The following is an 11,195-nucleotide window of genomic DNA, read 5'->3' on the forward strand; positions in this document are numbered from 1 at the left end:
TAAATGGAGTTTTCCTCTGGGTTTTCTGTAAAGAAAATTCTGAATATTGACTCATAACATAAACAACTTTATTTTATAACAGAAATTCTGTTGGTGACCACGAAATTGTGACATAAATATCCAGTTGTCTTCTGAACTGGCAACAGGCATTATAAAGCAAAGAAAATGAATTCTATATCTTTTGGGCCATCTTCCCTAAAAATTATTTCTATCAACTGAAATTTTGATAAATAATAGTCATAAGATTGATGACGTTTAAAAAATTCAGAACTTAGCTGAATTCCTTGTTGCGAGTTGGAGAGAGAAGAGAGAGGAGAAGAAGAAGGGGAAATGAGAGGAAGGAGGGAGAGAGAGAAAACAGGAAGGGAGGAGAAAAAGAAAGAAGTATAAAGGAAGAAAGTCTCTCCTTTAAGCATTAAGAAATCCATCATTTTTTGTATTTTTGTGTCATCGGTACGATAATTTCATAAATACTTTATAACTGGGTGTAGTATCTGGAGGCAGCATAATTGAATCAAGACAGAAAGTGCTTAGCAATCAATTCAAAACTATCCTTAGAAAGTTTAAAGACATCTATCACAGAATGATACAGAAAATCTCTAAATTCCCATTCCTTTAGATTTAGGGTTCTGAAAGGGATATTTAAAAAATAATTTCCTAAATTTTTTTGAAAAGTCTGACAATATTACAGATTTAAGCAAGCATTCCCAAATGCGGATACTTATTTTATTTTTAAATTGCATATAGACACGACACTGACATCTTACCTCCCTATTGGGTGAGGAGTATCAGCAGTCCTGCAGCTAAGCTACCGGGCCAGGCCCCACACCTAGTACATGAGACTCCATATTTTAATAGGATCCCTAGATGTATATATGCACCATAACATGTAAAATGTGTTGATCTAATATAAAGTCAAAAGCTTTATAAATGTTAAATAAATGTTACCTTGCCTCTTCCCCTTATCATGTCCCTACTTCATCTTTGTAGCTTCCAGATTTAGAGGAAGAAAAGAGTTTTAGTCTCTCACCACCATAGTCATACAGCTTGGTTGTTTGATAGAATGAATGTGAATCTAAGACCAAATTTTACCATGTAACAAACCTTTTCAGTGATTAAAGCAAAAGGCACCATTTCTTTTGCACAGTTACCTACATCTCTGTTGATTAAGTATATGAATCCTCCATCTTTAGTGACATTCAAGACTGAATGGGGTTCTTGGTCTCAGGTGTCACTGCAGTGTGTAAAACTGCTGGGGTGTCACATTATTACATAATATTCATAGAACTGTATGAATGTCTGTATAATGTGCCTAATAAATATATCTATACATATTAACTCCTATTAATATGTTCAGTGATGAATTATTTGTAGCACTATTAATGCTTAGAACCATAAACTTCTGCTTAGTCTCTCAAATGTTAACATAACCATCCCTGGAGAGTATGTTGTTAATTAGAGTACCTTAAAATGTAACCTGGATGTAGACCTAGTGTATTAATACTGAGGCAAAAACAATGTATAACGCATTCTTTAGGACAAAGCAATTTTTAATAAGGTATAGTACAATTTTCAGTCTATAATGAATTTTCTTGAGGAAGGTATATCTTAAAATTAAAATATACCTTCCTCTCTGTACACCAAGTTTTCAGAAAAAAATCCAACTAGGCTCAGGAAGGTTGCTTAAAGAGCAGTTTCACTGGATTAGTTTTGAACCACGATGTTTTTTTTTTTTTTCCTAAACTATAGACAGGAAACTGCAGATAAGGAATTGTCACGGATGGGTGACAAATGTTTTCTGCTTTACTGGAGCAATGGAGCTTTAGTAGTTTTTCAAAATAATAAATAATGAGAATGTCTTGAGGAGCAAATCTTTTTATATGCTTGTACTAACAATCATCTCTGGAAGAACTTCAGTGCCTTCAGGGATTAAGGAGAGAACTTGCTGGCAAAGTCACTTATTCCAGAATTGTTCCAGGAACAAGACATAGTAAGGACATAAGAGAAAGAGGAATTAATTTCCCCCGAAGAGTGCTAACGGTTCTTGTTGACCAGAAATATGCATTTTATGTTTCTTGCATAGTGTACCATAAGTGGCCGGATATGAAAATTTGAACGGAAAGAGAACCGTTCCGTAGGGCTTTTACTTAAGTAGTTTGTTTTGCAAAATATCTTTTACTTTGTTGAATTTGTTGTATTATCTAAGGGAACCAAAATATAAGTCTGTTACTTAACACTGTTGACTGGAATTTTAAAGGATGATTTTCACTGATTAGAACTCACAAAACGCAAAGTATATAATCCAGAGAGGCAATTAATTAATTTACAGTGAAGGATATTACAAGAGGTAGGTCAGACTTCTGTGTTTGCCTAACTACTAATTTGTTTTCCCTACAGACAATCTACATGGTAGGAAAAAATATCACTAGGAGATAACTGAAAGGGTATGAATATAAGCCAAAGGGATCTAGTTAATGGATTCAGACATTTAGTAGCATAAAATCTGGTAGCATCATGAGTTCATCACAGCAAATTTTACCACCACCCTCTCTCATGTTCTTACTTAAAACTTTGGGATAATTTATCCTCCTTCTATTTGTATAGCCCATAACAATTTCATTATTATGTCAGTTCAGTTCTGTCTCTCATATGATTCATGTACCTGATCACCTGTCACAATTTTGTGATTCAACCCTAGTCAAAGCCACAGTCATTTGTAAAAAGTGAGCAATTACTATCGACTACTAACTAGTCTCTCATTTTAAAACCTTTTGTCTCCATTTTCAACTCCACGGTGTATTTTTACAGCAGCTGGAGTGGTTTGTATAAAAAGTGAAACAGATCAAAAGGTTATAGTGTATATAGATTTCAAAAGCTTCTCGTTCCATTATAATAAAATTAAAATTTTTACAAGAAACTCTAAATTAATCTCTTATCACTCGCCCCCTCATTCAATATGCTCAGACACCTGCTCTTGCTACTCTGCTGTTGCTGTGTTATGTTGGCACTCTGCCTACTGCATTGATTATCAGAGGTCATTAGCATCCATAGTAATTGTTTGATGGGGGAACAAGCACCAGATATAATGTGGTCAGGGTCCTACAAGCCGAGATCAACATCTCTGCCATTATCTCACCAGACTTTTAACAGGAGCAAAGCAGCAAGGGACAGTTAGTTCTAATCTTTGGTTCTCTTCTCTCATTAGCTTACCCTGAGACTGAATCTTATGAAGTTGTCAAATTCACACTTATTAAGTGGAGCCCCATGTTCCTGATGGTGGTCCTCAGTTCAACAACAGACCACAAGGAGAGCTAACATAGAGAAGTTTGTTCTGTGCAGATCCTGGAGGAAGTACCCAGCAAGCCTTGAGGGGCTACGTGGGCATGTGCCTTTATTAGGGCTCAAGGGTTGAGGTTTGGGGTTCCCGGACTAGACCACATTGGTCCATTTAAACCAAAAGAATAATGTTTAGGTAAGCCACAGTGGAGACTTATTTAACAGGTGCATAAGGCATTCAGGTACTAGGAAGCAGGGGAGAATATTGATCACAAGGACTGTTGGGGAACTCACATCAAAAGCTCATATCTCCTTGTGACCCTGTGGACTGCTACATGGGACATTCACTTCCATTGGGGGCTGGTATCAGCTCGAGGTCACTGCAAAATGGAAGCTTAGGCAGCTTTAACACTTAAAAATTAGGTTTTCTTCATCATTCTGCATGGATAAAATCCATATCATAATTCATATTCATTTGATGCCTTTATTGTATAGACTCTATAATCTAGTTATCCAGACTTGTCTTATACTGCTGCCGTCGTCCAACTTTAAACATTCAGAGAAAATTCATTTCTCTCTTAATAAAGTCATACTCTGCCAATTAAAAATGTTTGCTTTCAAATTAGTATCTCCAAAAAAAAACAAACAAAAAACTCTATTAAAAAGTTAACACCCAAGTACTGACTTCTTTATTTTTTTTTTTTAGGTGATACAACCCTTGGTTGACCTCACAGATTGCAAGGACCTTGTCAGTTTACAATCCCTTAGTTATTTTTTTATTTTATTTTTTACACCTACAGCACTTGGTCTTCCTAGATGGTCTCCCATCCAAGTACTAACCAGGGCCAACCCTGCTTATCATCCAAGATCAGACAGGATCGGGCTTGTTCAGGGTGGCATGGCTGTAGACAAGTACTGACTTCTAATAGGCTATATATTTTCCACTCCAGAAGCGGTAAATGCTAAATATTCAATGCTTGAAAAGATATGGGGTAATTATGAACATTTGGTGGGAGGGATGGGTTAAGATCAAAAATATTATCCCTTTGCTGCTACCTGCCTTTAGTGGTGTTAAATATCCTTATTATTGTAGGGAAAAATATGGTTAATTTAATTTATGAATTTCTGAAAGCTTCAAATGAGTGATATACATTCAGATGTAAAGAGCAGATATGCAAAATAAAACTCCAGTAGATTATTAGTTGTCTAATTACGTATATTATGAATCAAGTAGTACAAACAAGAGAATTCTGAACCTAAAATGGAAGGAGATGAGCAACAGTCATCAAAGCATATGAAATAATAGTAAATTGTATTTGAGTATCTAAGGAAGCTAGTATTTATTTAATTTGCAATATTATGTCATTGGTCAACTTTCCAGGACTGCATGCAAAACTATTTGTGTTATGTAGTGTCTTGAAGCCTGCAAAGTTATCTCCGCTAAACAAAACTACTAAATTTATACTCTAACTTCAACTTTATTTTGTATTGTATTTCTGATTTTACCTAGATGAATTGCCTGACCAAAAAAGATGAGAGAGAGAGAATCAAAATCCAACTCATGCTTTTGTCCTCAAACTTTGTTCATACTCTCATAAATTAATATTGTGTTACATCATCTCACCTTGGGCATTTATAATTTCCCCTGGATTTTTGTTACTAATTAGTCTCCAAATTTTCTACCTACTCAGACTGAGAATGTATGACCTCTCTCTCTCTCTCTCTCTCTCTCATTAAATATACTAACACTGGAATCAAGCTGTCTGCATTTGAATTCAGGCTCAGCCACTCACTAGTTACATGACAGTAGTTTAAGCATGCTACTTAAACAGTCTGTTTTTCTTCAGATTCTTCTTGTAAAATGTGAATGTTAATAATAGCATTTATCTCTTCGTGTTATTATGAATCAGATAAAATGATTTATGTAAAATGCTTAGTATCTAGTAAACTCATGACATTTTTGCTGTTATCATTCACATATTTGCTCTGGAATCAAACAATCTTTGCATGTCCACTGATAATACACAAAGTATCCTACTCACCTGTCATCGGGAATAAGGCAATACTTTGTTTGCTTTGTGTCCATTTCTATTTTCATTCTAGTTCCCATTTATTGGTTTCTCTGTTAATAATCATCTAAATGCTATGCTAACAAAAAGTCTTCAAAATAAGCTTCAAATTAAAAAATAATACTCGTGTCTCAGTGATATGGTAAAAAAAAAAAAATGTCCTTTTTCTAACTATTTGTTGTCTTTGATTCTTTTTAAGTTCCAGGCAAACCAGAAAATCATCTGCATTTCTCTACTTGTGTGCTTTTGTATATTAATGCTGTCGCATAAACTGAAATTACATTCCCTACTATTTCTGGTTGTTGATGTCTATAATGGATGCTGTGAATGTGCCACTCACATTCTCCTTTAGGACTGAAGTGTTTATTTCTCCAACCGCTAAAAGTAAAGCTGCAGAGCCTTCAACTAAAAGCCAGTAGAAATGTCTGAGTTGTGCCCAGAATCACAACTCCTTCTTGGAGTAGCCCACATCCAGTGAATGACCAATGAAGACGTACAAATGTCCAGCCCTTCAACCATTCCAGGATAATAGTGAAGGGCTGTCCCAGCTCCAAAGATCTCCTTTGCTTTGGTTGAGTATATCTTGTGTTTCCACCTACTTCTCCATCTATGTAATCTTGCTTCCTCCCATTCCCATCCATGGCAATAATTACAATAGCACTACCTAATAATTCTCCTACATGCTAATATCTAACTCACAGTCTACTCACCTGAGCAGCAAACCCATGAAAAAGTCCTGTTTACCTTTCAAAGCCATTTCTCCAATGTAAATTTCTCTTATTCCTCATCACAAGCGACAACTTGATTTCATAGAACTGTCTATTGTTCTTATGATACTTGACACATTCTTTTTAAATTCTAAAATGAATTATTAATACAATGATAATTTCACAGTTCTAGTAAACAAGCCAAGTCTAGGTTTATCAGTATATCCACCACTGTTCTTAAATCAGTAAATACTTTATTAACTTACTAATTTATTTTTCAAATTGAGGTTTCTGATCGCCTCCAGAGCTCTATATTCTTTTTAAAAAATATTTTCTAATCATGCATGACATAAATATGTGTGTGTGTGCATGCAGAAAAAGTTGCAGCCATCTAAATGGCTGAGGAAGTGTAACTAAATATATATTACTCAATTTAAATTTTTTATATAAATGACAAGAAGAACCTTGAGGATATATGTATATTATTTCTAAAATAGCAAAGATGTTGTGAAAAGCAGAAGTTATGTTGACAAACTAAACATTAGACCGGAGTAAACAAGTTAAGAAAATAATTTGAATTTACCCTGAGGAGAAAAAGCCTAAAGGCAAATTTTAAGGCAGAAATATGTATGGAACTTTTTTTTTATTATTATTTTAGGATTACTATAAAAATTCTAGAAATCTGCTTCTCCTCTGTAAATGAAAAACATGTAAGGGTCTTTATTAATGTGAACTCCTCTCTAATAAAACACACTAAATTTCACAAAATACATTTTAAAGAAAAGAAAGAACAAGCAGAAAATGAAGGGTATTTCTCTATCAGATATCGAGACAGAAATTTTAGTAACTAAGGTAGTTGCTATTGGTGCAGGAGTAGATCAATAAAACAGAATATAGTATTTAGCGGGAAAATACAAAGGAGGAAACTTGATTTATCTTGAAGTGAGTTTGCAGTTTGGGAAGGAAATTGATTGGGCTGTTAAAAATAATGCAATATTTAGGAAATGGAAAAAAATGGAATATGACTTTTATTTCAGACCATATGCACAAACTAATAATTTAAAGTAAGTTAAAAATCAAAATGAGAAAAATAAAGCTATCAAACAGGTGAGGGAGCTGTGACACAGAGCAATTTACTGGCTTGTCCAGCTTCACAATAGTAAGCCCCAGAGCCATGATTCAAACCAAGGCACCTTGATCTAGACACCCTGCTCCACTCTGACACCTGAGGCTCCATGCCGACTGCACACAGTGATCACTAGTGAATCTGTAATGTAAATGGTTGAGTCTCACCCTCAGAGATGCCGGTTTAATTGGTCTGGTGTGCATCTTGGGTGTTTAGAGTTTTAAAAGCTCCCCAGGTGACTCTATACCATAGCCAACTAAAAGAACTATCACTTAGGCAGTTCTTCACTATAGATACCCAGGCTATTATGTCGTTTTATCTCTTAGAGGTTCTCAGATCTATCAGAGAATTGAGGTAACAGGGCAAAGAAGGAGAGACAGGTAAATAAAGAAAATTGCAGCCAAGATTAGCTTAACTGAAGTGAAAGCCACTGGAGCCAGTAGGAACATTTAAATAATTTTGAAGAATTGCTGAAGGCTGTGTGGATTGTCTTGAGAGTTAACTGCTGGGGAGGCTTCCGGTTCCACGTGTAAGGTAGATAGAAGTTGCGCTCTGCTAAATAACAAGTCAAAAGCTGAACAGACTGCAAAGTCAACAACTCTTCTTAGATTCACAAGAGAGAGGAGGACCCAGGGCAAGCTGATGCCTACAAAACTGGAGAGATGGACAGGCAGATACAGAAGTCATGCTTATCAGAACAGAAACTCATGGTGGGAAATAGGACCCAAGGCCAGAGGAAGACAAACGTAAAGGAATTGACAAATTGCTGAAAACTCAATGCAGACAAGACTGAGAGTTGAAAACTCTGGGGGATCCCTCATAGGGAATTCTTCCACATTATTGTGAGATTTATCTCTAGGATCTTAAACAGGTTCCCAAGAAAATATCATTAAAAAAATATCCTCATGCCTATGGCAAGGAGGAGGGGAAAGAAACCATTTTGAAATATGTTAGAGGACTCTGTTCTTCTTAACAAGGCTTCCCCTCTAGGAAAACTAGTTAACCAGAGCCCTGACTTGAGAGAAGGTAAATACCCAACCCCTGCCCACCTGTTCCATTTAAGGGAGGAGGAAAAACTGAGGCAGTCTAATCAACATCACAATCCAGAGGCTCAGGCTCACTAAAAGGTTTTTAGATCTAATCATAGTACTATAGAATACTCCCGCCACCCTCACACCTCACCATCGCATTACTAAAGACAGTTCCTTTTCCTGGAGCATTATATCTACAAAGAAAAAACATCAAAAGGCAATGACATAATTTGAAGAGGCAGAGCAAGCATCAGAACCAGACATGGCAGGGATGTTGGAATTATCAGACTGAGAATTTAAAACAATTACGGTTAATGTGCTAAGGGCTCTATTAGATAAAGTAGATGGTGTGTAAGAACAGATGGGCAAGGGAAGCGGAGAGTTGGAAATTCTAAGAAAGAACCAAAAAGATGTGCTAGAGATCAAAAACACTGTAACAAGTGAAGAATGTGTTTGATGGGCTTCTTTAGTACACTGAACACAGCGAAGAGAAGAATCTCTGTGCCAGAGAACGTATCAGTAGAATCCTTGAAAACCAAAAAGCAGAAAGAAGACTAAACAATAGCAAACAAAATATACAGGACACAATGGTGTGGTACAACAGCAAAAGATGTAACTTACTCATAATAGGAATATCAGGAAGAGAGGAAAGAGAGAGAGAAAATGAAGAAATATTTGAAACAATAATGATTGAGAATATCCCCCAAATTAATGTCAGACACCAAACCACAAGTTCAGGAATCTCAGAGAACACTGAGCAAGATAAATGCCAAAAAAAAAAAAAAGACATCTACATACATAATTTTTAAATTATAGAAAATCAAAGATTAAAAAAAAATCCAGAAAAACAGCCACGGGGGAGAGAGAATGCCCACTTCCTTATAGAGGATTAAAGCTAAAAATTAGGTCGAACTTTTTTCAGAATCCACGTAAGCAAGAAAATTAAGTGAAATATTTAAAGTGTAGAGAAAATAAAAACACCAACCTAGAATTGTGTACCCTGTGGAATTATAATTCAAAAGTAAAGGAGAAATACCAAAACAAGACAAAGACATTTCAAGAAAAGAAAACTAAAGATCAATATATCTCATGAACATAGATGCAAAAATCTTCAACAAAATATTAGCAAATCGAATTCAGTAATGTATAAAAAGAGTTATACATTGCAACCGAATGGAATTGATCCCAGGAATCTAAGGCTGTTTCAACATTTGAAAATCAATTTAAGGTAATCCATCACATAAATAGATTTAAAGAGAAAAATCACATGATCATATCAATAGATGCAGAAAAAGCATTTAGCAAAAACCCATCACCCATTCATGATAAAAATTCTCAATAAAGTAGAATAGTGGGGAAATCCCTCAACTTGGTAAACAACCTCTACAAAAAACCTACAGATAACATCACCCTTAATGGTGCAAAACTCAAAGCTTTCCACTAGGATCAGGTATAAGATAAGAATGTCTCTTCTACCAATATTCTTTTAACATTGTACTAGAAGTTCTAGCTAATGCAATAAGACAAAATAATATAAAGAAATCAAAGGCATACAGATGGGGAAAGAAAACACAGATGATATGATTATCTATGTAGAATATCTAAAAGAATCAACAAAAAAATATAATAGAACTAATAAATGATTACAGCAAGCTAATAGGATACAAAGTTAATATGAAAATGTCAGTTAAGTGAAGATAAAATAAAAGTCAATGAAATGAATGGTAAAGTAAAAAAATTAATTAACATAAAATATAATTTTTGTTTGAAGTAACAATAGTGACAATGTATTGAGTGATTATAGTATATGGATAAGTAAAATGAATGACAGTGGTGTTATAAAGAATTGTAAATCATTAGTTATAAGCTACTTTTACTATTTATGTAGTAGTATAGTGTTGTTTGAAAATGGACTAAGATTAATTATAAATGTTTGCTGCAAATTCTAGGGTAAACACTAAAAGAACTTTAAAAGGATATAAAATCTATTTGCTAGGAGAGGAGAAAACATGAAATTGTAAAACATTCAATTGAAAGAAAAACCATTATCTTTTTTTTAAAACTCTGTGAAAGAGAGCTGCTAAAAAATTAAAGGATAAGACATATAATGAGAGAAAGTATTTGCAAAAGAAAGATCTGCTAAAGGACTTGTAGTCAAACTATACAAATAACCCTTAAAACTCAACAAAAAATAAACAAACAACCTTATTTAAAATGGCCAAATGTCTGAACAGACATCACATCAAAGAAGATAGACAGAAATTAGCTTGTAAAATGATGTGCAGCTTCATATGTCATTAGGAAAATGCAAATTAACACAGTGATGATACAACACTGCACACCTATTTAAGTACCTAATATATAAAAAATGACAATACGAAATGCTGGCAAGTATATAAAACAACAGAAACAGTCACTTATGCTGCAAAATGGAGCTGACCCTTTGGACAAGTTTTGACAATTTCTACAAAATGTAGTCTTAGCATATGATCCAGCAAATCTCCTAGGTATTTATCCAATTGAGTTAATAACTGACGCCCATTCAAAAACCTACATAAAAATGTTTATAGCAGCTTTTTTCATAATTGCCCAAATTGGAGGTAACCATCATGCTTATCAATAGGTGAATATATAAACACACTGTGGTACGTATGTATAATGGAATATTATTCAGCATTAAAAATAAATGAACTATTAAGCCATGAAAAGCATAGAAAAAGCATAAATGCATATTGGTAAGTGAAATAAGCCAGTCTGATAATATCATATACATGATTGCAACTACATGACATTCTGGGAAAAAACAAAACTATAAACATAGTAAAAATATCAGTGATTGACAGAGGTTTGCAGGAGAGAGGGTGGAAAAATAGGTAAAGAGAAAAAATTTAGGGGGATAAAACTATTCTGTAGGATACTGTAATGGTGGACACATGACATTATGCGTTTGTCAAGATCTGTAGAAATATACAAAACACATGGTGAA

At 34.5% G+C, this 11,195-nt stretch overlaps 1 pseudogene; it reads right to left on the bottom strand.

Moving 5' to 3' along the window:
• Positions 1-4,067: 4,067 nt before the first annotated feature.
• LOC120614500 (uncharacterized) lies at positions 4,068-4,186 on the bottom strand (annotated as a pseudogene).
• Positions 4,187-11,195: the final 7,009 nt, after the last annotated feature.

The sequence above is a fragment of the Pteropus medius genome, unplaced genomic scaffold (genome assembly GCF_902729225.1).
Source record: "Pteropus medius unplaced genomic scaffold, Ma_sr-lr_union100, whole genome shotgun sequence".
Taxonomy (NCBI): domain Eukaryota; kingdom Metazoa; phylum Chordata; class Mammalia; order Chiroptera; family Pteropodidae; genus Pteropus; species Pteropus medius.